The 20,431-nt window shown below is 48.2% G+C and overlaps 1 long non-coding RNA gene across 1 annotated transcript in view; it reads left to right on the top strand.

The window, feature by feature from the left end:
- The first annotated feature begins 1,388 nt into the window (after positions 1–1,388).
- LOC127019317 (uncharacterized) overlaps positions 1,389–20,431 on the top strand; it is a 59,576-nt gene continuing 40,533 nt past the window's right edge. Inside the window, exon 1 of the long non-coding RNA XR_007766890.1 lies at positions 1,389–1,706. This is a non-coding gene — a long non-coding RNA (uncharacterized LOC127019317). The remainder of the gene's footprint in view (positions 1,707–20,431) is intronic.

Here is a 20,431-nt window from a genome sequence, read left to right on the forward strand (position 1 = left end):
GAGAGAATGGGGGGCCCTGGGAGGTGACCTACACCTGGGTGTGCAATTGCCACTGAATCGTTTGTCAGTGCAAACTCCAGCTCAAGGGTTGCAACCCTGTGGTACGATACAAAACCACTGTGTGGGATGGAGTGACCCTGGAGAGCCTCTAGGATTGTGCTGGGCAAGCAACTCCTTGTGGCTCACCTGTGGCAGGTAGCAGAAAAGTCTTTGAGCTGGAACAAACAGGCAGAGGAGCAGAGACCAAAGGCAGCGGTGGGTGACTTTGATCCTTCCTACCTCTTGGCCAACTTCTGCAGCATCTACCTTGTAGTGAGACTGCAACTTAAGCCATAGTGTTTAAGGAATTGCTGAGAAGAAACTCAATTCTGGCTCATAACTACCATTCTTGGGGAAAAATACAGAAAGCTTTTTTCCCTTACTGGAGAAAGGCCTGAGATCCACTGGTGAAAACCAGCCTAATCTGGGTGAAAAATAAAGCACCTGGTTTGCCCAGGGAGGGGTGATTAACCTGAGGAATTCTGAGTTGAGGCATCCTCACACCTGTGTGGAGAACAAGGTTCAGCCAAAGGTTAATTGCCCTAATTGGGCAAATTACTTCAAGCAGGGTAAAGGTGAGTGGGGGCCAGTTTACTTGTGCTGTGCTGGCTGGGAGGTAAGGCTGTGTGATTGTCTGTTACTGTCATGCTTTAAACTCTGCAGCTTAATGTTCCTGTCTAGGCTTAGGGTATCACCACTGTCTTGGGTTTTGCTGTGTGTGTTTGAAAGTGGCTTGGCTTTGTGCTAATTAATCTCTGGTAGCTGAGAAAGTGCTTCAAAAGGAGGAGCTTGGTTTTTTAATAATCCACCAAATATCTGTTACTGGGTAGTGCTAGAGAGTGGACAGAGGCTGGGAGGCCTTTGGGCTGACCCAGGAGCTGGTGCAGTGCTGTGTGGTTATCGCATCCTTAGTGTAACTGCGCAGAACCACGTCTCTAGTGGTTCTTTGGGACAGCTGGTGATACAGAGGCTGGACAAACTCTGAAGGCAGCAAAATTGTATTCAACAAGGATTGTTCTGGTTCCCTCCTATGTCACCGATACCTGGACTGCAGAGGGATTTGTGTACCTTGGCTCTTAAAATCTCAAGTGTTGTCTATGCTGTCTAGCTGCAAAAGTGGTGAAAGCTGTGCCTCTGTGACCTCGGCTAATGTGCAGCTCCATATCACCCTATTTGCAGGCCTCCTCCTGTTTTCCCTCAGGAGTGGGTGCCTCTGAAGCCTTTGGGACAGCAGTCATGAAAATACTCTTATGTGGTCATGAACCAAAACGTGAACCTTAAATCCTTCATGTGTTTTTCACATAGGAAAATGCAGTCAGAGGAGAGAGAGAGTGAGACTTGGCTAACCAACAATCGCACAGGGATCAAAACGTGTTTACAAGAACGGAAACCACTTGTGAAATCAGTTTTGATGATTTTACCTGACGGGATCTGTGCTCCCTTCCTGCACTTCTGAGTACTGGCTATCCCTCGGGTTGCTGCCTGACACATAAGGGCTGAAGTGACTAAACAGGCGTGTGCAAGGCTGCCCCCCAACACAGGCACCTCAACTGGAGCGTTCCTAGCTCTCCTGCCATAAAACCACTGGTGCAGACTGGGATATGCTGGACTGGAGCAGAGCAACTGCAGGCACTGGATGGAACTGGCTGTGGACGTTGCCGTGTGAGGTAAGGGGGGGAAGGGACTCTGCAGCCTTATGGCGTGAAGGGGTTCCTGCCCTAAGGCTGGGTTGGGTGCTCTGCCTGGTGTGGGTTTGAGTCTAGGAGCAGTGTTGGGGGGACATCTCTAGGCAGTTCATCTCAAACTCTCTCAGGAACTGTTTGATCAGAAGCAGCGTAGTACAAATGCTTCCCCTCTGAAAGCTGATCTGGTGAGATAAGGTACTATCAGTAGGTATTTCCATTAGACAAAAAAGAAAATAACCCCTTTTCCACCACCACCACACTGGTTCCATGCCCTGGTGGAAGGAGAGCAGCTCTACCCACTCGGCCCTCCTGCCTCCTCTGAAGACCAGTGCTGACCCAGGGTCTAGCAGCAAAGGGGCCATTTGCTCTAACCCAGGACTTCTCTGTACTCTGGTACCCTGCACAGAAAATGGAGCAGCAGCAGCAGGCTTCAAAAGAAATGGGTGTATACTGGTGCTCCAGAGTTAGCTGGCAACAGCCTCTGTAGAAAGGGGTCTTTTAACTCACTCCATGCCTTGTCATCTTACCCTGTTGTGCCTCAGCTGAGTGTATTTTGAGCCTTCTCTCTCCAGCAGGGCTGGAAAATGGCAAAGAAACTCTGTGTGTGTGTTGATTAGCTGCATTAGGGGATTGAAATGCAAAACTGTCTCCATCGCTTACTTGCATTTTGTTTATAACTATCATGTACTCCCCCCTGGTTTCTTTGAATGTCTAAGGCTGAGCATCTTCCTGCCAGGGACCTCAAAGCTGTGCCTGGAGTGAGACCCTCCTGCTGTAGTGCCTATGTAAACTGCGCTTGTCCAGGGTTGTTGAGTGAGGCTGGAAGGTGTGGGGGAGTCCTTCCGTAAGTCCCTGGGAAGGCTTTTGAAAGGTTTTGAGTGAGGAAGGCTCATACCTTCTTCCTTGCAGTGCGCCCTCCATCCTGTAATGCCTCAAGTTCTCATCCACGCTGAAGTGATTTACGCTGCTTCTGAGATGTGGCAATCAGAGAGTTTTGTCTCGGAGTTTTTGTTTTTCATGTATGAAATGAGCTGCTTTTCAGTCAGTGGGAGAAATACCATCTCTGCTTTCAAAGCCATTTTGTCCTGCTCTAAACTCCCTGCTTTGCAACTGCCCAGGCTTGCTCATTTGGCCTTTTGCCAAGGGATGCATGTTTGTTACTAGGTTTGGGACAACATGATGTTTCCTATTTCCCAGCTATCAGAAGGCTGTTCATTTAAGTATTTGTTTGAAAACCATGTTGGTGGCTTACTTTCCTATGCTGGCTGGTAAAGGGAGTTGGTTTTTCAAATCCTTTGCAAAATCATCCCCAAAGATACAAGATCTTTGTGCTAGCTCGAACTCTGTTGTTAAGACAAGAATATTCCTGTAATGAATGCCTTTTTCTCCGAGGTTTTACACCATGTTTCTGATCTTGGTGTGTTTATTTGTAACATGGTAATTTTGTGAGCGTTGCTCCTGGTGAAAATACTGCCGCTCAGCCTGGGTGTGTAGGCAATGGGTATGCAGAGGTGTGGTGAGGGTGGCCAATGCAATGGAGCATAGCCCTTGTTAGCTCTCGCGTACCTTGGGCTTTATTACCATGCATATAGTTTTGTTCCGGGTGAGGCGAGAGGTGCATTGATACCTTGCGTAGCGTAGAGGTTCGTGCTTACCAATCGCAGCTACTGGGCTGTTTTGGGAAGGGTGTTTTGCTCTTCCCAAATGGTTAGTTTCCAGCAGCAACAGAGTGAGGAGGGGCTGATGAGGAGGCCCTTGTCTGTCGGTGTGTGGAAGAGCACGTGGGAGAGCTGTGACTGAAAGGAGATATGGCCCTTTTCTCTCCCCATGTAGGAACTGTATCTTAGGCCTGGGTGCAGCCCAGCAGTGAGCAAAGCTGTGCCCTGGGAGGGCAAGGGTGCAGAGAAGGGCTGTACCAGCAAGGCATGAGTCAGTTCCTGTGGCTGTCTCTCACCCTGCCTTCCGAAGGGACATGTACCAGGTGGGGCTGGTCCCTCTGCTCTGGGTCCTGCTGGCTGAGTGAGGGTTGGCATCAAGAGTGCGAGGGAATTAATGTTGCCCTCCCAGCAAGCAGGCAGCTCATGTGGATGACATTGCCTGCCTGCCCAGAGCTTGCCATGCCTTCGCTGCCCAAAGCAGTACCTGGTGTAAGAAACTTCCCTAATTCATCCTGCCCTGGGCTGAAGGCTGCAAAGAGGGAAAGTCTGGTATAAGGTGAAGTCCCTAGAGGAATGTATGAAGGGGGCTGCTGGGTGGTAGGTGGAGAGAAAGGGCGATAAGTATGTGTGGAGGCAGAGCAGAAACACTGATGGCAAGGCAGCATGGCATGGAGCAGACCAAAGGGCCCCAAACTCTGGGACATAGGCACTGTGTTTATCAGCCCTGGCACAGGGGAGAGGAGAGGTGCAAGCGGCTCTGCACGCTGATGTGATGAATGTTATTGTCGTGGTTTAACCCCAGCCAGGAACCAAGCACCATGCAGCTGCTCACCCCTTCCCCCCCTCCCTGTGGGATGGGGAGGAGGATTGGGGGGAAAAAAAAGTAAAACTCATGAGTTGAGATAAGAGCAGTTTAATAACTACAGTAAAATAAAATATAATACTAACTAAGAATAATAAAAATATTATAATTGTAATGAAAAGGAATATAACAGAAAAAAAAAAACAAACCCCAGTGACGCACAATGCAATTGCTCACCACCGACTGACCGATGCCCCAGCAGCGATCCGCTCCTCCCGGCCAACTCCCCCCGGGCATGATGTTCCATGGTATGGAATATCCCTTTAGCTAGTTTGGGTCAGCTGCCCCGGCTATGCTCCCTCCCAGCTTCTTGCACACCTGCTTGCTGGCAGAGCATGGGAAACTGAAAAATCCTGAATTTAGGATAAGCACTACTTAGCAACAACTAAAACCTTCAGTGTGTGTTATCAACATCATTCTCACACTAAATCCAAAACACAGCACTGTACTAGCTACTAAGAAGAAAATTAACTCTGTCCCAGCTGAAACCAGGACAGTTATGCATACCTAAATAAGTAGGAAAAATACTATTCTCCTGGTGATTCTGCCTGCCCCTGTAATCACTTGCATCTGCATTGTTTTTTACCCTGCCCACGCATTGTGGCTGCTCCAATAGGCACATGAAGAAACCACCCTCCCACTGCTGAGTGACTCAGACTGTCACCCCTCCAGGAAATCAAGAGATAATCTTGCTATGGTTGATAACAGCAGCTCCTCTTTAGCTTCACAGGTGGTAGCACACCTCTCAAATGCTGCTTTGCAGCAGCTCCAGGGGCATCCCCACCTCCTCAAATTCAAATGTGCTCTGGAGATCAAAGAGCTGAGCTCTTCAGCTGCAGCCTGGGACTAGGTCACCTTTGCACGGAGCAGGCGGGGATTCCTCCCGGGGGTGGCTTTTCTCTATCCTGCTTTGCGCTAGGCTGCCCTTTGAGGCTGCCTTTCTGCCCTGCTCTGTCCTGTACTCCAACTCTTTCCTCTGCGGCAGCTGTGTGTAGCACGCTGTCACACGTGGGATGGAGTCACGGTGTTTCTGTGCAGAACAAGGCAAGCATGCCCTAGGGGAGAGCCTGATGGGGGAAGTCCAGACCAGGGTGGGAGGAGCAGGGCCTGCAGGAGCAATGGAAAGGCTGTCTCTCTCCATTTTGGGATTATGTTTGCTTTAAATCAGAACTTCAGAAAACCAAGACAGTTTGCGGGTGCAGTCTAGCATACACACTGCTGCCAAGGCAGTCCTGTTACCTTGTGACTGTTTCTTGCTTTTTCCCCGTGAGATTTCTGCTTTGTTTGGCAAAACAGTAGGTGATCAGGATTTCTCTTGTCCCTTTTGGGTACATAGATGGTGACCCATGGCACTCTGATTGTAAGCTGTCTGAACCCTTACTGGTGTGAACCTTCAGTCACGCCCTTCTGCTCCCCCTACCATCCTGTGTAAGTGACTCTGAAATAAGACTGAATTTACTATCTTCAGGGTATGCTGGGCGTGGAGACAGGGTATCCTCGTCTCACAGTGGAGGGGTAGAAACACAAATAAATTAAGGCTGAAACTGCCTGTTTTGGGTACTTCGAAGTATCTGACAGGGTGATGTGTATATTACTCTTAAGCAAGATCTGTCAATATTCAGCATTCAGTCTGTTCAAGGATGGCCTAAGCTCCATGGAAATTCAGCACTGCCTCTTCATCCTACCAGGGGATGACTGCCAAAACTCACGGTGGGGGGGATGGGACGGGACACAAGGTTGAGCATGTTGCTGCCTGGGGCATGACCTGCAGGACACAGCTTTCTCAGCTAGCAGTTTCCCTATGAGATGATTATTAAGCTGTGTATTGGGGACCTTTCAAGTATACTGGGCCACAGAGGGAAATACAAACTCTTTAAAGCTGTCAGGCTCCAGGCCCGTGCTCTAGTCCTCTGAGAAAGTCCCCACAGGACACGGCTGCCCATGGGAGAGCAGAAGGGAGAGCCCTGCACTGGATTGGTAAGCCATGCCTTTGGTCATGCCACACTGGGGGGCTGTGCTTGCTGAAATCTCCCTTTATAGGTGCAACACCAGGTTTCCTGTCACCCCTCAGTGCTTTTTATTTTGGATTTGGGAACGCTTGTGTTGGCAAGACACTGTTTTGTGACATCTGCCTCTGTTGTCTTTTCTGGTGTGGAGAGATGCACAGACGTTTTACCAGACTTGCATCATACAGATTGTGTGCTCTCTTCTCTTACTGTAAGGCCTCACCTCTCAAAAACAGCCAGAGCACTGGATTGATCTGGAAGTATTTGGTTTGTGGCATAGGCTCCCTAAATGACCTTATTTAATTGGCAGCTCTTTGGGGCATGCTGATTCGTTACGTGTGCGCACAGTGTTCGACACAGGGACGCCTTGGTTTTACTTTGACGAAGCAAACAAGTGATGGCGCTGGCGTTGCTGCGTGGTGGCACTGGTGGAGTTTGAGCACAGACCGCTAGATGTCTGTATAAACCAGGGTTTGACAAGCAGTGGTCCCAGCTGTGGGTTATGAGTTTATTGGCTTATAAACAGCAGAGATAGAGCACAGATTCATAAATTGCAGTCTCATGCAGAGAGCACAAAAGGGTGGCAGCAAAGGAGGGGGTCAGAGGCGGATCCTGCAGCACAGAGTGGGATGCTGCATGACCAGGAGGTGCCTTGCAGGAGCCTGAGACCAGGTTAATGCTACCAACTTGCAGCACTCTGGTGCGACATGCTCTGCCATTGTGGTCAGAGCTCCCAGCAAGGAGCCCCCGCAACCCCAGTGAAATCTGTCCCTTGCTAACAAAGCTTATTTTGTGTAATGGCAAAAGAGAGGCTTTTGCTCTTTGCCTGCAGTGAATCCTTCCAGTTGCGGGCTTGATGCCACCTCTGTGGCGTGGTTCAGTCTCTGCTGTGTGAGAGGTTGGTACAATTGCGCTTCCACTGGGAAGAAGGTGCTTTCTCAGCTTGCAGTTTCTCTATGAGATGGTCATTAAGCTGTGTATCAAGGACCTTTCAAGTATGCTGGACCACAGAGGGAAATACAAACTCCTTAAAGCTCCAGGTTCAGGTGGCTCTCTCCACACCATCCTGGCAGCCATGTGTCTCTGAGCACAGTGACTGCTTCGACCAAGGGCTCACAGGTCTCTTTGGAAAGAGAGGTCAAGTGGTGAGAAGGAGCCCTACTCCCTCTTCTGTCACCGCTGGCAGAGCAATGTGTGTCTCTGCTCCCCAAATCCTCAGGTGTTGGTTGAACCTGTGTCCCACCCTAGAGAGCTGCATTCCCCTGCCAAAGCAGCATGCTTTGCTTTACCTCCTGTGAGGTAGGGTGCTGCCAGTACCAGAGAGGACCTGCCCACCTGCCTGCTGGGGAGGTAGAGGAGGAGGAAGAGGCTCTCCCAGAGCTTGCCCTCTTGCACAATTCCCCTAAAGGCACTAGACGGCAGGGAAGGTCTGTGACAGAGCAGGGGTGGCCCCAAAGCCTGCTGGAAAGAGCTCAGCTGTCTGTGGGGTGAAATCCTGCACCTGAGGAAGGATCCTGCTCTCTGCTTCCTGAAAGGGTCCTGGGGCAGGCTGGGCTCACTGCAGCCTGGCCTGGTGCAGGAGCAGTCCCTCGTTCCCCAAATCCCCTTCTCTCCTGCTCTGTTCCCATGCCACCTCCCTGCCTGCATCTACATAGACCTTTCCTACTCTGCTCTGCCCTGCTTCATTCCTTGTTCCAGCTCCACCAGCCCAGGCTGGAGCACCACCTTAGCCTGCCCAGGATGCTCAGCCCTGCCCTGGAGATTCGGGAGACTGTTCCAAGGGACAAGCAGTCTCCCTCCATGGCACATCTGGCATTTGATGTCTCTGACACGTGGGGAATCAGGGGGCTCAGTGGCTGAGCTTGAGTGCAAGCCCCTGAACAGCAAAATGTGCAAGGATTGTGCAAGGCAGAAATTACTTTAGTGTGGTAATGGAGGAGTAGCACATCCCCCTCGTGCTGGCCGTGCCCAGAACTGATAGGAAGTGGCAACGTGCAAAGGGACTGCGTCCTCTTACAGCGGATCATGCTAGCCCATTGCAAGGGGCACCTGTGGGCGGGGAGGAACTGGCCTGTGACCCACCCCCAGCTGTGGCTGAGCCTGCCCGTGTGACATCAGAGCTCTGGGAGCACAACAGGGCTAAGGGGAAGGTGTAGCCATGGGAAAACAGTTACTGCATGTTGTGCTCCTCGTACTGCTTCACACCAGACATGTGCATGAAGTCCATGAGTCGAGGGACTTCATCAGGATGTGGTTGGAGACACTCTCTGGCTGGGAGTGTGACCTGGTCAGAGCTGTGGGTGTTTCCGCAATTCCCAGGAATGCGCATGTGCTCTCTGAAGATGCATATCAGACCCACGCTCTGCTTCTTGCTGCACCAGCTAGCAGAGCCCAGGATAAAGCAGCCAGAAGCAGAGTGGGCTGCAGCTGGAAGATGAGCCAGAGGAAGCTGGGGTACTGCATGGGGGCATCAGAGCCATAGCACAGGGTATAAATGAGGAAAGGGGGTAATGGGGCGAAGCTGTCCCTGTCTCCTGCCCTTACCTTTAAAAGAACATTTGTCTCTGGCTTTTCTTGAAGGAAGCTTGGGCTTTCAGGAAGATCCTGCCTACAGATGTCTGTGCCCAATTAGGGTATTGCTCAATGGTGTTCATTCCAGGGCCAGCACTTGTATGGAGCAGACCATGTGTCTCTTGGGGATCCTCTTTCTTTTTTTTTTCTTTAATTCCAGTTAGCAAGGCAATCTATTGAAATTAGCTTGGACAGTCTCCAAATTGATTGTTTAAATAATAGTATTGGACAAGCTCTGATGTGCCCTTTGAGGAAACCGAAGAATCCACGCTTCGGGGAAGACACCACTGCTTGCTCTTGCGTGCTCTTCCCTGTTTCACCTATTTTTGAATCCAGCAGACACACTCGCCAGCTTGTGGGGGGAATGGGAAGGGGACTGTATTTCTTTCCTAGGAAAGAAAATATGAACACTTGCATTTCTGACACAGCTGTGAACAGAGCATGGAACCCTGTGAAGGCAGGGCTAAGGCTCAGCTGGTTACCTTGCAGCTGGGCTGTGTCAAACCAGGAGTTTGCATGCTGTGACAACACTGTGGATACATGTACCCTCTGGCAGCCTGGTCACATAAAGTTTTGGGTTTTTTTAAGTTTACTTCAAAGCTCTATGGATTGATGTATTCCGGGCAGAGTAGTAGTCAGTCAGGCTTTTAAATCTCTAAACCCTGGATTTATTCCCAAGCCAAACAGATGTACTGTTAACACTGTTTGAGCTGTCTGGAAGTACAAGACCACCTTCTGTATCCAAAACTAAGAGCAAGAAAAATGGTGCCTTCTGCTACAGCCTCCTAACTGGCTAGAGGCAGGAACAGGTTGCAGCTGGGTGCAGAGTAAGTATGTGAGCAGGAGATGGGAGAAGTTGCCTCTCGGAGGAGTGGAAGCCTCCAAGCCAGTGCTTATGCAGCCTTTGGAAAGGCATGAACTGAGGCTCGCTCAGCTCTGAATCTCTGTGCAGGACACTGCTGGCAGAATATCACAAAAGCACTGAGAGTCTGCAATACAGCTGCATTCTCTGGGAGCTGCCAGGCTGAGGCCTCCTCAGAGCAGCAGAGATAGAAAACTGCTTCAGTTTTGTAGATGCTCTGGGACAGGATGCCCTCTTCCACCACTGAAATTGGTGGGTGCCCCAGTAGGCTATGTGATGGGCAGGCTGGGAATTTTTTCTTGCTGAGCGGAACTGTGACATAATGCCAGAGAAGTTTGGAAGCATCTGACCCTTTTGCCCAGTGCCCCCTCTTTTTTCAGATTTGTATCTGTCCTTCCTTTTGAGCTTTCTTCTTTGTAGAAACATCTGTGTCCAGAACAACATAAGCCTCTGTTTTGTTCCCCATGACTCAGCTGGATGCACTTCCAGCTTGTGAAGGAGACAAAGCCAGTAGGAGAAGACAGAACATGGAGAGGAAATAGGGGCAGCTAAGAGCATAGCAAAGAGCCAAGGAGGGGGAAGTAAGTATGCAGTGCCCTGCCAGAGATGTATTTTCTCATTCCCAACTGAGGAGATTTTTTTCCTAACTACTGAATGAGCAAGCTGGTGCCATGGTAATCAGGGACACATTTGACAGCAATGGTGTTTGTGGTTGCAATCATTGATTGGTGTTTGCAGTTACTGCTCCCAGCTGTGCGTTCTGCTCAGTTTCTGATTCGTGACTGATTTCCTCCTGTCTTTGGATTGGGGGTCCCATCTCAACACACACCCTATTTTGTGGCATTTGTTCTAATCTTTCAGCTGCTGCCTCTGTAGCAGAGCGCTGTGCAGAGCGCAGCCTCTAGCCTGTTTCTCCCCAACAAGCAAATTCTTGGCAGCATGCGTGTCGCAGCCAGGTGGGACTTGTTCCTATGGCCTGGCCTCATCACTGCCACAGTGACATCTTGTTGGAGATGTTGGGAGAGGACTCGAGGAGATCACCCAGGCTCACAATGACTTGCTGTAAGCCCAGTCTTGTTCTGCCATATGAAAGTGAGGTGACCTCCATGTGGAGAAGGTGATGACAAGGGAAAATACTTCTTGGAGGGTTAAGGTGAGATCAAGAGCCTGGAGATGGGAGAATTTGCAACCACCAGCTGACCTTGTGAGGCCTTCCCAACAATGTTAACAGAAGTTGTATGAATAGCCCTTAAGCTTGGGGTAACACCCAGCCCTGACAAGGCTTGTTTCATACCACTGTGAAATTATGGGGTTGGCACTAGCCATGGGTGTGAAAACCTTAACAATACTAGTAAGATGAGTGAAAACCTCCCACACCCAGTGTCCTGCACTGAGTGGCTCTGACATTTCTGAAACATGATGCTGAGCAAGTCTGGATGTGCTCCTATCTGAAGGCAGCTGTTTGACTGACAGCTTTCTATTGACAAGCTTGGAAACTTACTCTTCATCCCAGAAAAGTCCTGCTCTAAGGGAGAAACAGCTGAAATTCCCTGTGAGACAAACATTGTGGCCATTTCTTTGCCAGTCTGATGGACAGTTCTTTCAGTGCCTAAAAATGCTTTGATTCCTTTGATTGCAGGATTCCTCTGAGCATCCTTTTTTCAAGCAAGCTCAGAGCTGTCACTTCTCCCACCATATGAGCTGGCTGACTGGCTCTGATGTGGTTTGTGGTTACATGTAACATTGCTCATGTGGCCCTCCTGTGCTTTTGATTTTCTGAATCACCAGTGAGTGCACTTTCACAAGCAAGTGTGAGCCTTGCTCAGAAGATGTGTGTAAATACCATGGAGAGGCACTGAGAGGGTCAGCTTCTTCCAACCTGACCTGCAGGGCCCTGTGCCTACTGGAGGTGTGGGTGTGCAGTCTCCAGGTGCTGCTGCAGCAGGCACTGTGGAGCCCAGTACTACTATGCAGCCCCAGGAGACACCCCACCAGGTACAGTCCTTGCACTGAGCTGCTGTGGACTCCAGCTACCTACCAGTATGGGATGAAGTTCCCCAGGGTTAGGTGGTATCCGCTGGGTAGTGAGAAGTTACAGGCGGCTCCAGTCTCATTCCTCACTTGCCAAATTATGACCTCTTCATTGACAATTTGATGCAATGCTTGAATCTTGAAAGTTTCAGAGTCCTGATGTTGACCTGCCACAGTGTGGGGGCTCTACTGGTGCCCATTCTGTGTGTCTTAAGCAAATAAAAGGCAGACACTGGAGTCCCAAGCGGCCAGACCAGCCATGACGTGTCGATCGTGTCTGGTTTGGCCGCTTGGGACTCCAGTGTCTGCCATTGGAACATGGTGTTGAGTCAGTGCATTTTCTGCTAAAAGATGGCAAAGCAAATTACAGAAAGTAAACTTTGCAGGAGCACTGGTTTCTCTAAATTGCAAGTCAGGCACAGGTCTGTGTCAGAGCCTGGGTCCAGTGGGTGCTAGTGTAGTATGGAGCTACCACACTGTTGCTGGTCCAAACCCTGTGGTATCTCACACAAACACAGGATGTCCCATTATATTGGGCTGTACTAGAGCTAGACGCTGCAAGGAGCTGAGTTCAGTGCATCTACAGAGAAGTATCATGAATCACACAGGCCCAGGAGTGGCATCTCTCTTGACTTAGCAGGACTGTAATGAAAAATGTGGCACAGCTGATGAACCAAGATGCTGTTTAGAGAAGACGATACCTAAGAACAGGAACTGGTGCACAACAGGGTCCTCCTAGCACACTTACAGTAACTTGCAGGTTGTCTGAATCTCTCTGGTGCATGCATGCTGCCTTAACTGCATCTTCCCGTCTGCTTGAATGCTGCTGAGCTTACGGCAGTAAGTTAGCAAGCCAGCTAAACCATGAAGAGGAGTCTTCAACAAGGCCTGACCCCATTAATCAGCAAAGCAAAGCTCCCCCCGCCTCCTCTGCTGAACTGTTTCATAGCCAGAGATATAGCACATTGTGTTGGTAATGGTAGTAGATGTGCAGGGTGTTTGAGCTGTAGTGGGAGGGTAATAGAAAGAGGGTGCCCTAGATGAGGAGGTGACCGCAGCTCTGCTCCAAAATGGCACCCAAGGAAACAAACTGCTCAGTGAGAGGCACAAGCAGAAGGAATCGTGCAGCTGGAGGTGAGAAATAGAAACTGGTGGTTGAAGTCACCCAGAATTGAGACTCAATCTGAGAAGAGCTTGCTTATGAAAACAGGAATGCAATTAAAGCTCTTGTTAGAAAGGTGAATGTTTTACCATGTAAAGATCCTGAGAGATTTCCCATAAAACCTCTTGCCTTGGGGTTTTGTCTCTCTTAATTCCTTGGTGCTACTTCTGTCCTAAATGATGTGAGACAATACTGTCCCTTGGAGAGGAGGTAATGCTAGCAATAAAACCCAGCTTCTGATCCTACCCTGACAGATGCAAAACAAACCAGTGGATACTGCAAGCATCATTACAAGAGTCTCTTTAGTTCAACAGCTCTTCTGCAAAGGAAGTGACATTTTCCTATGGTGATTTCCTCCTGCCATTGAGTTCATCATCCTCTGCTGTCTCCTTTAAAGAAGAGGGGAAAAAAAAAAAGCCATACTAAGCAAATTAGCCAAATCTTTGTAGCATATCCAGGATGGACTCCAGATAGGTGCTACTCAGCTTGCTGAGGTTTTTCTGCAGTGTTTTCTTATGTCACTCATTTTGGGTAAGTCAAGCACTTGTGAGAACCTTAAAATAGAAATTTCAAGATTGTGTTTGTGTTCTTGCCATATAGATAGGTGTCCTACACTTCCACTGGCAGATTTGATTTGGAAGTGCAGAGACTTTGCATGCCTATAGATCACATTTTGGGTCTGAGTCTTCTGGGACACAGGCCTGAGCGATGTTCAGATCTACCTCTCAGGCAGGGCCTGGCCCATTTCCTTTCATTGTGTTGTGCAATGATGCATTTAACTTCCAATATCAAAGACTGGCGGTGCTGTGCAGCTATCTGAGAAAGGTCACCGAAAGCCAGAGGAGTTTCACAAAAAACATAGATGAAAAGTTGACTCAGATTCACTGAAACGAACAAAAGTCTTCTCTTTTTCTTTTAGAATGATCTGTTTTTTGTGAAACTTGCTGGTTTTGCTGTGACCTTTATCTTTTACTCAGTCGCAAGAGACTTTGTTTTTGCAGGCACGTGGGGAAGGACTTTAATACAGACAGAGTTCACATCCTGTGCTCGATGCTGCAGGATGGATTGAGATTTCCTGTGGCAGTCCTGTCACCAATGGCTCCCCTTGCCAGCCTCTGCTGTTACCAGTGCCACTGAGTTGGGAGGCTTACAGCTGGCAGTGATGGGTGACGCTTCAATCCAGCATCTGACTCTGGTAGCCTGGCAATATTCCTGCGTGCCTGGGTTGCCTTGGGCTGTGCAAAGCCATGTGTGCTCTGGGGGTCGTATCCAGAATCCTTCCCTTCATCCATGCAGAGTGGTGGGGAGGCACCTCTTCTGTGATTTGATGCCGTCAGCCCGAAGTTTTTCTTGCCCACCACTGACCAATAAAGATCCCAGAAGATAAAAAAAGAGCTGTGGCCTCTGTGTCTGAGGCTGTTCATCAGCCTGGCCTGAATTTAGAGGATTTTGCTGGCATCTCTGGCATCCAGCTACAGTGCCAGGCAGACATGCTGTTAGTGTGGCTCCTGCATCCTCTTCTTGTAGCACAGTTTATCTCTTCTGCATGTAACCAACTAGGTAAAATAGATGCTCAATATCTGATGAGGTGTCAAGAACGTGCCAGTGTAGAATAGAGAGCAATATGAGGTTGTGATGCCCTAGATATTTTTGGGGCGGGGTGATATTTGAGGTAAGAGGTCACAGTCTCAGGTGACTTTAGGGTGCTATTAATAGCCTGTCAAGCATAATGTCTTGCTTTGAAACCAGCAGCTACTGGCTGTGGCAGCTGATGGCCTCTATGTGGGTTGGTGGTTCCCACAGACACCACTGAAACCGGTGCTTTTGCCTTGCCGCTGCCATCTCGAGAGAGAGGTTGGGGAGCACGGTGGAGCCCCAGTGACACTGTGCTGCAGATAGGAGGGAATGATCTATTTAGCTGGATTGTCTTCCTAACACACCTGCTTTCCCTTTGAGAAATCACGTATATATGTGAGTCATACGTGACTAAGTGTGTAACAAAGAAAGACGCTTTCTCAGGGTAGAGTGCCCTGGCCATCAGAGAAAAAAATGTCCCAGTGCTGCAGGGTAGGCAATGGTAGGGGGCCTTGGTTGTGCCCAGACAGTGTGATTTCTAAAGAAAAGTGAATTTAAGTGCTGGTTGCAGAGCAGGCTGTCCATGGTCTTATTTCTTGCTACGAAGTGATTGAGAGGCCTCTCATTTTAGTGTTTTGAGGGCTGGTGATGACTGGGGATGAGCGAGTTCCCCAGCTGCAGCTATCCTAGCCCGGGAGGCTTGTGCTTGTGGGGCTGGCTTGCTCTTTGACTGCAGCGGTAGCCTAGAGCTTTGAAACGCTATTATGGCTCCAAGCCCAAGCGGTCTGTGTGTGCTATAACCATTCCCATCTCTCTAGGGAAACCATGCCTTGGGCCCCCTCCAATGAGAAGTGGATGGGAGTCGCTGTGGTTGCCATAGCCATGTAAAAGGAAGGGAGCTTGTCTAAGGCATGTGGTTCACTTTACCATCAACAGAGATGCAAAATACCTCAGGGATGGTCCCAGCATCACCAGCTTGAGCATAGCCTAATCAATCTGCATGCTGTGACTGGGTGGATCAAGTCTAAATGCATGTGAACATCCATCTTTGTTTTCTGTGGCTTTGAAACCAGTGGGAAGCTGGGAGAAGGCTGATCTTGATGAAAATGTGAGTTTGGGAGCCTCTGGTAGCATTTTCAGAAGCCTATAAAGAAAGTCCAGCCTAAATTCCCAAGTAAATCCAAAGAAGTATCTTTAAAGATATGCCTTCTGTCTCATTTGCAGTTACAGGAACAGCAGCTCGGCTCCTACATTACATCATTTTGAAGGTCGATGGGGCCTGAGTCCTGGGTATCTGAATGCTTATTCAGAGGTTTCCCTAGCTCCATATTGTCTGTCATGTCTTTGTCATCTGTCGAGGCAGATGGCATGTTCTTGGGGCACGTTCATTCTCAGGGCACGTTTTTATTGTAAGAATACAACACTAGCCCTTTCAGTGAGTTGACTAGCTGATCAGATAAGGTGGTGCAATTTCTGTGGGTTGAAACAGGGACCGTGTGTATGTAAACAAAGAAGAAAGTTGCCTGGATTTAATTAAAGCTGTGATTAAAAGCTTTGTCCATCAAGCTGGGGTAGAACCTGCAGAGGAACCCTCAGGACTTGGGTATGCAGTTGGTTTAAGGTGCCTTTAGGTGAAGTGACTGCATTTGCTGAGCAGCAGGAAGTGTATGTGTGTCTGGCCCTCCTTGATCATGGGTGAACTGCATCTGAGTGCAGGCCAGTCATGCGCTCTCCCCACTGATGTATAAACATGCTTGTGCCTCTGATAATTCGCAAATACTTATAGAGGTTTGCCTGTCAAGCAGTAACTCTTTAAGTCTGCTATGAGTTGGTTTCAGCCCATTAGGAATCAGTTAGAGCTGACTGGAAATAAGCAATTCCTTAAAGGAGAATAAGCATCTAGAGCATTTGCGCCTATGCAGCTTAAGGAGTTGCAGTTCACAACTTAAATCTCACCAGCATAACTTGCTCTGCCCCTTCACCCAGCTGGACATCATTCAGTCTGTAACTCTACAGGAAATGACTCCCTGTTAGAAAAGATGGGGATTGCTAAAAGGTGCACCAGGAGTTGCTCTATTGGGGGAGACAACCAGCAATACCAAAATCAGAGCTATTGGGATGGCTGGAGGTGAGGAGTACTCCTTAGGGCTCAACCTTATCTACTATTTTCATTAATTCCCCTGGATCGAAAACCTGGTGCTGGTTAACAAAATGTGCTATGGTTAGAAGTTAGGAAGCAACTTCAGCATGGGGAAGGGCCAGAATATTATACCAGGAATGCTGAGACCAGAGTAGTAGAAATGGGCTGAAACTCAGCAGTACAGTGTGCAAGGGTGCTCAGTGACTAATAACAAAAACCTATTCTTAAGCAGGGGCCTCATCAGTTAGAAAATACTGAGAAGGAGAAAGATGTCAGTGTACTGGCTGATCAGGATGACTATGAACCATCAATATGATGTTCTTGTGAAAAAGGCAAACTTAGTGTGAGGATCCATCAGGTTAGTCGTGATGGGCCCTAGTCCTGCATGGTGCAGTTGTGAAGAATGACGATGTAGATGTCCAATGATGCTGAGTGTTTATTACACAAGATCGTGTTGAAAGGAAGCCTACAAGAAGGCTAAGCAAGATGAAAGGATTGAATATTTGGAAGTGACAGGAGCCTAAACTGAAGGATAGTGCTGTCAGAAGAAGAAAACCGTGAGAAATGGTGATGAACATATCTGAACTGCAAATTAGAAGATTTTCTAACCATCAAGGTCTAGGATATCCTCCTCCTAGAAATGGAAGTGTCAAGAAATCTATCCTTTTCCCTAAAATGACATGCTACAGGGGACTAAATGACAGGCCCATAATAGCACAGGATTGGCTTTGATGGTCCATAAGCATTCATCTAGTTCAGTGCTCCCAGACAAGCTGCTGGTTAAACTGCTGCAAGTTTTGCAGATAGTTTGTGAGCACAAAGTTAATCAGTGAAAGCCAGTTTGCTGAAAACGTACGGAAGAAGGCATTTGTAACTGGTTTAACTACAGAATTTTGCAGAGATTTAAACTAAGCTTTTCCAAGCTGTGTATTCATAAGCCTCAAGATTGCTGAGGCAAGATAAGCCAAGATAGATCAAGGGAACACTGATTTTTAGGAAAGCAGACCTGCACACATTCACACTGATTTAAGTACACTATTTGAAAGCTTGTTACTAGATGACAGAGCTGTGATTTCCCTATGTTGGTAAGGGCTATGATGAAGGAAGCGAGGGATGCTCAAAGAATTCTTGCCCAGGTGGGGTAATTAAAAACTAGAGAGAGATTTGGAAAGCAAAGGTGGTGCTTGATCATCCATGTACGCTTGGAGTGGTGTGTAGCTGCTGCAACATTTCTCTGAACTGATGTTCCTGCAGCCATACTCCAAGACAAAGCCTGTGTCCTTGTCATCATAATTGCTCTTATACGAAGTAGATGTGCACTGATTTGCCAGTACAAACTTAAGATACTTTTTGCTTGTATTGCTAACTCCCATTCAATAGTGGTTTCACTTCTGTATTTTAACAGTGGTGTAATTTATATAGGAAGAGTCATATCTGCTGGAGGAAAAAAACTTTTTTTTCCTTAGAGTCAAAAGGGGCTTGGGTTTTGTTTGGGTCAGCTTGGCAGGATGAAAAAGTCAGCAGGCAGGTCTAGAAAAAATAAATTTAACAACACAGCCGTGTGACGCATGCTGTGCTGTGGTACCATGCAGCGCCTGGGGATGTCGCTTCCTCCCGCTGCTGTGCTGCAGCAGGCTGAGCTGAGCAGGGCGCCATGGGGGACAAAGGCGGCGCAGCAAACCCACCTGCAGCTGCAGCACCTGCTCTGCTCACCTACACATCAAATCCAGGGGTTTGCTCGCTCTCACCTAAAATCCTGGGTGCCTCCATGGTCTGCTTCCCTAAATTGTGAGCAGAAGGGGGGCTGTATTGGGTCAGAGGGTGGCCTGAAGCAGATGACTGTGGCAGAGCGTAAGAATGGAGTGAGCATGTGGTAGATCTCTGCAGCTCCCTATGTGATCCACTTCGTATACCACTTTGCAGCTTTTACCTTAGGCTTTGAACCTTTGTTACGTTCCATGCTGGCCCAGCCTCAACCAAGCTAAGCACGCTCCTATTAAGGGAGTATGTCTTCTTACCTATTTAGTACCTCCTATAGTACTGATCTGAGGGGGTGTCTAGTTTTTAGAGCTCAGGAGATGGTCCAGGAGCCTGCTCTGTTTGTGCAGCACCTAAAACTTCTCCTGATGGTTGGGGGGGTTCAGAATGAGAGACCCGAGTGCTTTTCCAGCAAACCAGGTACAAGCAGTGCAGCGTCAGATCACTGCTGCTTCCTGCAGCAACATCAGGAGACCTCACGGGGAGGAGCATCTGGTTCCCATCAGCACTCTGTCACCTAACTTCTGCCAGGAGCCCATCTACTGCATCTGATCCCACAAATGGATACCAAAGGCTTAAAGTCATCTCCACCAAGGCTCCTGATGTTGCTGAACGTGTTGCAGCTCAGATGGAATTAGAAACAGTGGGAATTTTCTATTAAACATCTGTAGTAATGTGGAGAGAAGCACTGTTCAGTCCTGCTTGTGGATATTAAGATTGCAACCCAAAGTACTTGTTTCAAAGTATTAGCTTATGTCTAGCAGGCTGTCCCTTAGCAAATCCAGCATTTCTTTTGATCATCAACTTTCCCTGTGTTTCCTGCTTGTTCTGAGAATTGCTCCGAACTCCCTGGTAGCAGCTCATTCTCATATTGCTGCTTTGTGCTGAGTTTATTTTCCATGGGTGCCTTTTCCAGCCCCATGTGGTTCCACTGTGTCCACTCGCTAGAAAAACAGTACAGAGCTCAGATCAGAGAGCCAGGGGGTCCTGATCAAGCAGCACTGATGTCCCTACCTTTCTGTTTGCTGGCCGTGGTTTGGGCTGCAAAAGGCAGCTGGGGCAGCTCAAAAAGCTGGGAGCTCCTGGCAGCTCCCCAGGGCTGATTTGCTTGGTTTGCTTCCTCCCACACTTGTGTACCATCCAGGCAAAACAAGGGGGAAGCTGCTGGAGCAGGCTGGGAGCGGTTTATCTATGTCCTTTCTTTTAATTGAAGTGCAAAGCAGTGGCTATCTAGACCTGGCTATTTTTTGTGTTAAAGTGGTACTATTGTTTGAAGAGGCTGGAAACTACTGTTCTGAACATCGCTGGAAGGAAATGAGCTGGTTTTGTGTTTTAGTAACAGGGGATATTTCTTGTCTGGAGCCATACAGGCATATGTCAGCGGCTCAGTGGTGGATAGGTCACACTGAAATATCTTTTAAACAGAAATCCCCATTTGGAGAAGTTAAACTTTGTGGGCTTTATTCTTTTCCCACTTGCATCCTCCTTTCCGAGATGTAACTTGGCTTAGTTTATTGGAGTTATTCTAACCCACCTCAACGTGAGTAAAATCGGGAGGAGCTCTTGTGTTTTTAAATGCAGCTCTGCGTGTGTAGCAACTGTCAAATATCAACCTTACTCCTAAAACCACTGGTTTTAAAAGAACCACTGGAAAGTTTAGGATTTCACTTTGACTCATGCTACTTTTCTTTTTATGGGAACATCACTAAGACTCTCCTTTCTTGATACAGTTTTGAGCCAACAGGAGCTGGGATAGCCCCTTTGATGGAGTGGTGTGTTTGAATTTCATAGGAACTTAAACAGACTCCAAGATGAGATAGATAGTGAGATAGTGTGTGTGTTTGTCTCAGGAGAATGTTTATAAGCCAAAGTAAATGTTAGACCTTGTGTCTTCCCCATCCAGGTACTAAAATGATCCAGACACCTGACTTACAATAGAAAGACTGGCTTTGCAGTAAGAATTTGTATGTTGTTGAAGTTTTGTCTGAAAACTGAGCGCAGGAAATTCTTTGGGTCAGAAAAGGTTGATTTTTCTACAGTAAAGTCTAAGCAGGTTAGACTTCCTTTAGCAAAAGAGTATGC

This window comes from Gymnogyps californianus, chromosome 8, assembly GCF_018139145.2.
Source record: "Gymnogyps californianus isolate 813 chromosome 8, ASM1813914v2, whole genome shotgun sequence".
In the NCBI taxonomy this organism is placed as follows: domain Eukaryota; kingdom Metazoa; phylum Chordata; class Aves; order Accipitriformes; family Cathartidae; genus Gymnogyps; species Gymnogyps californianus.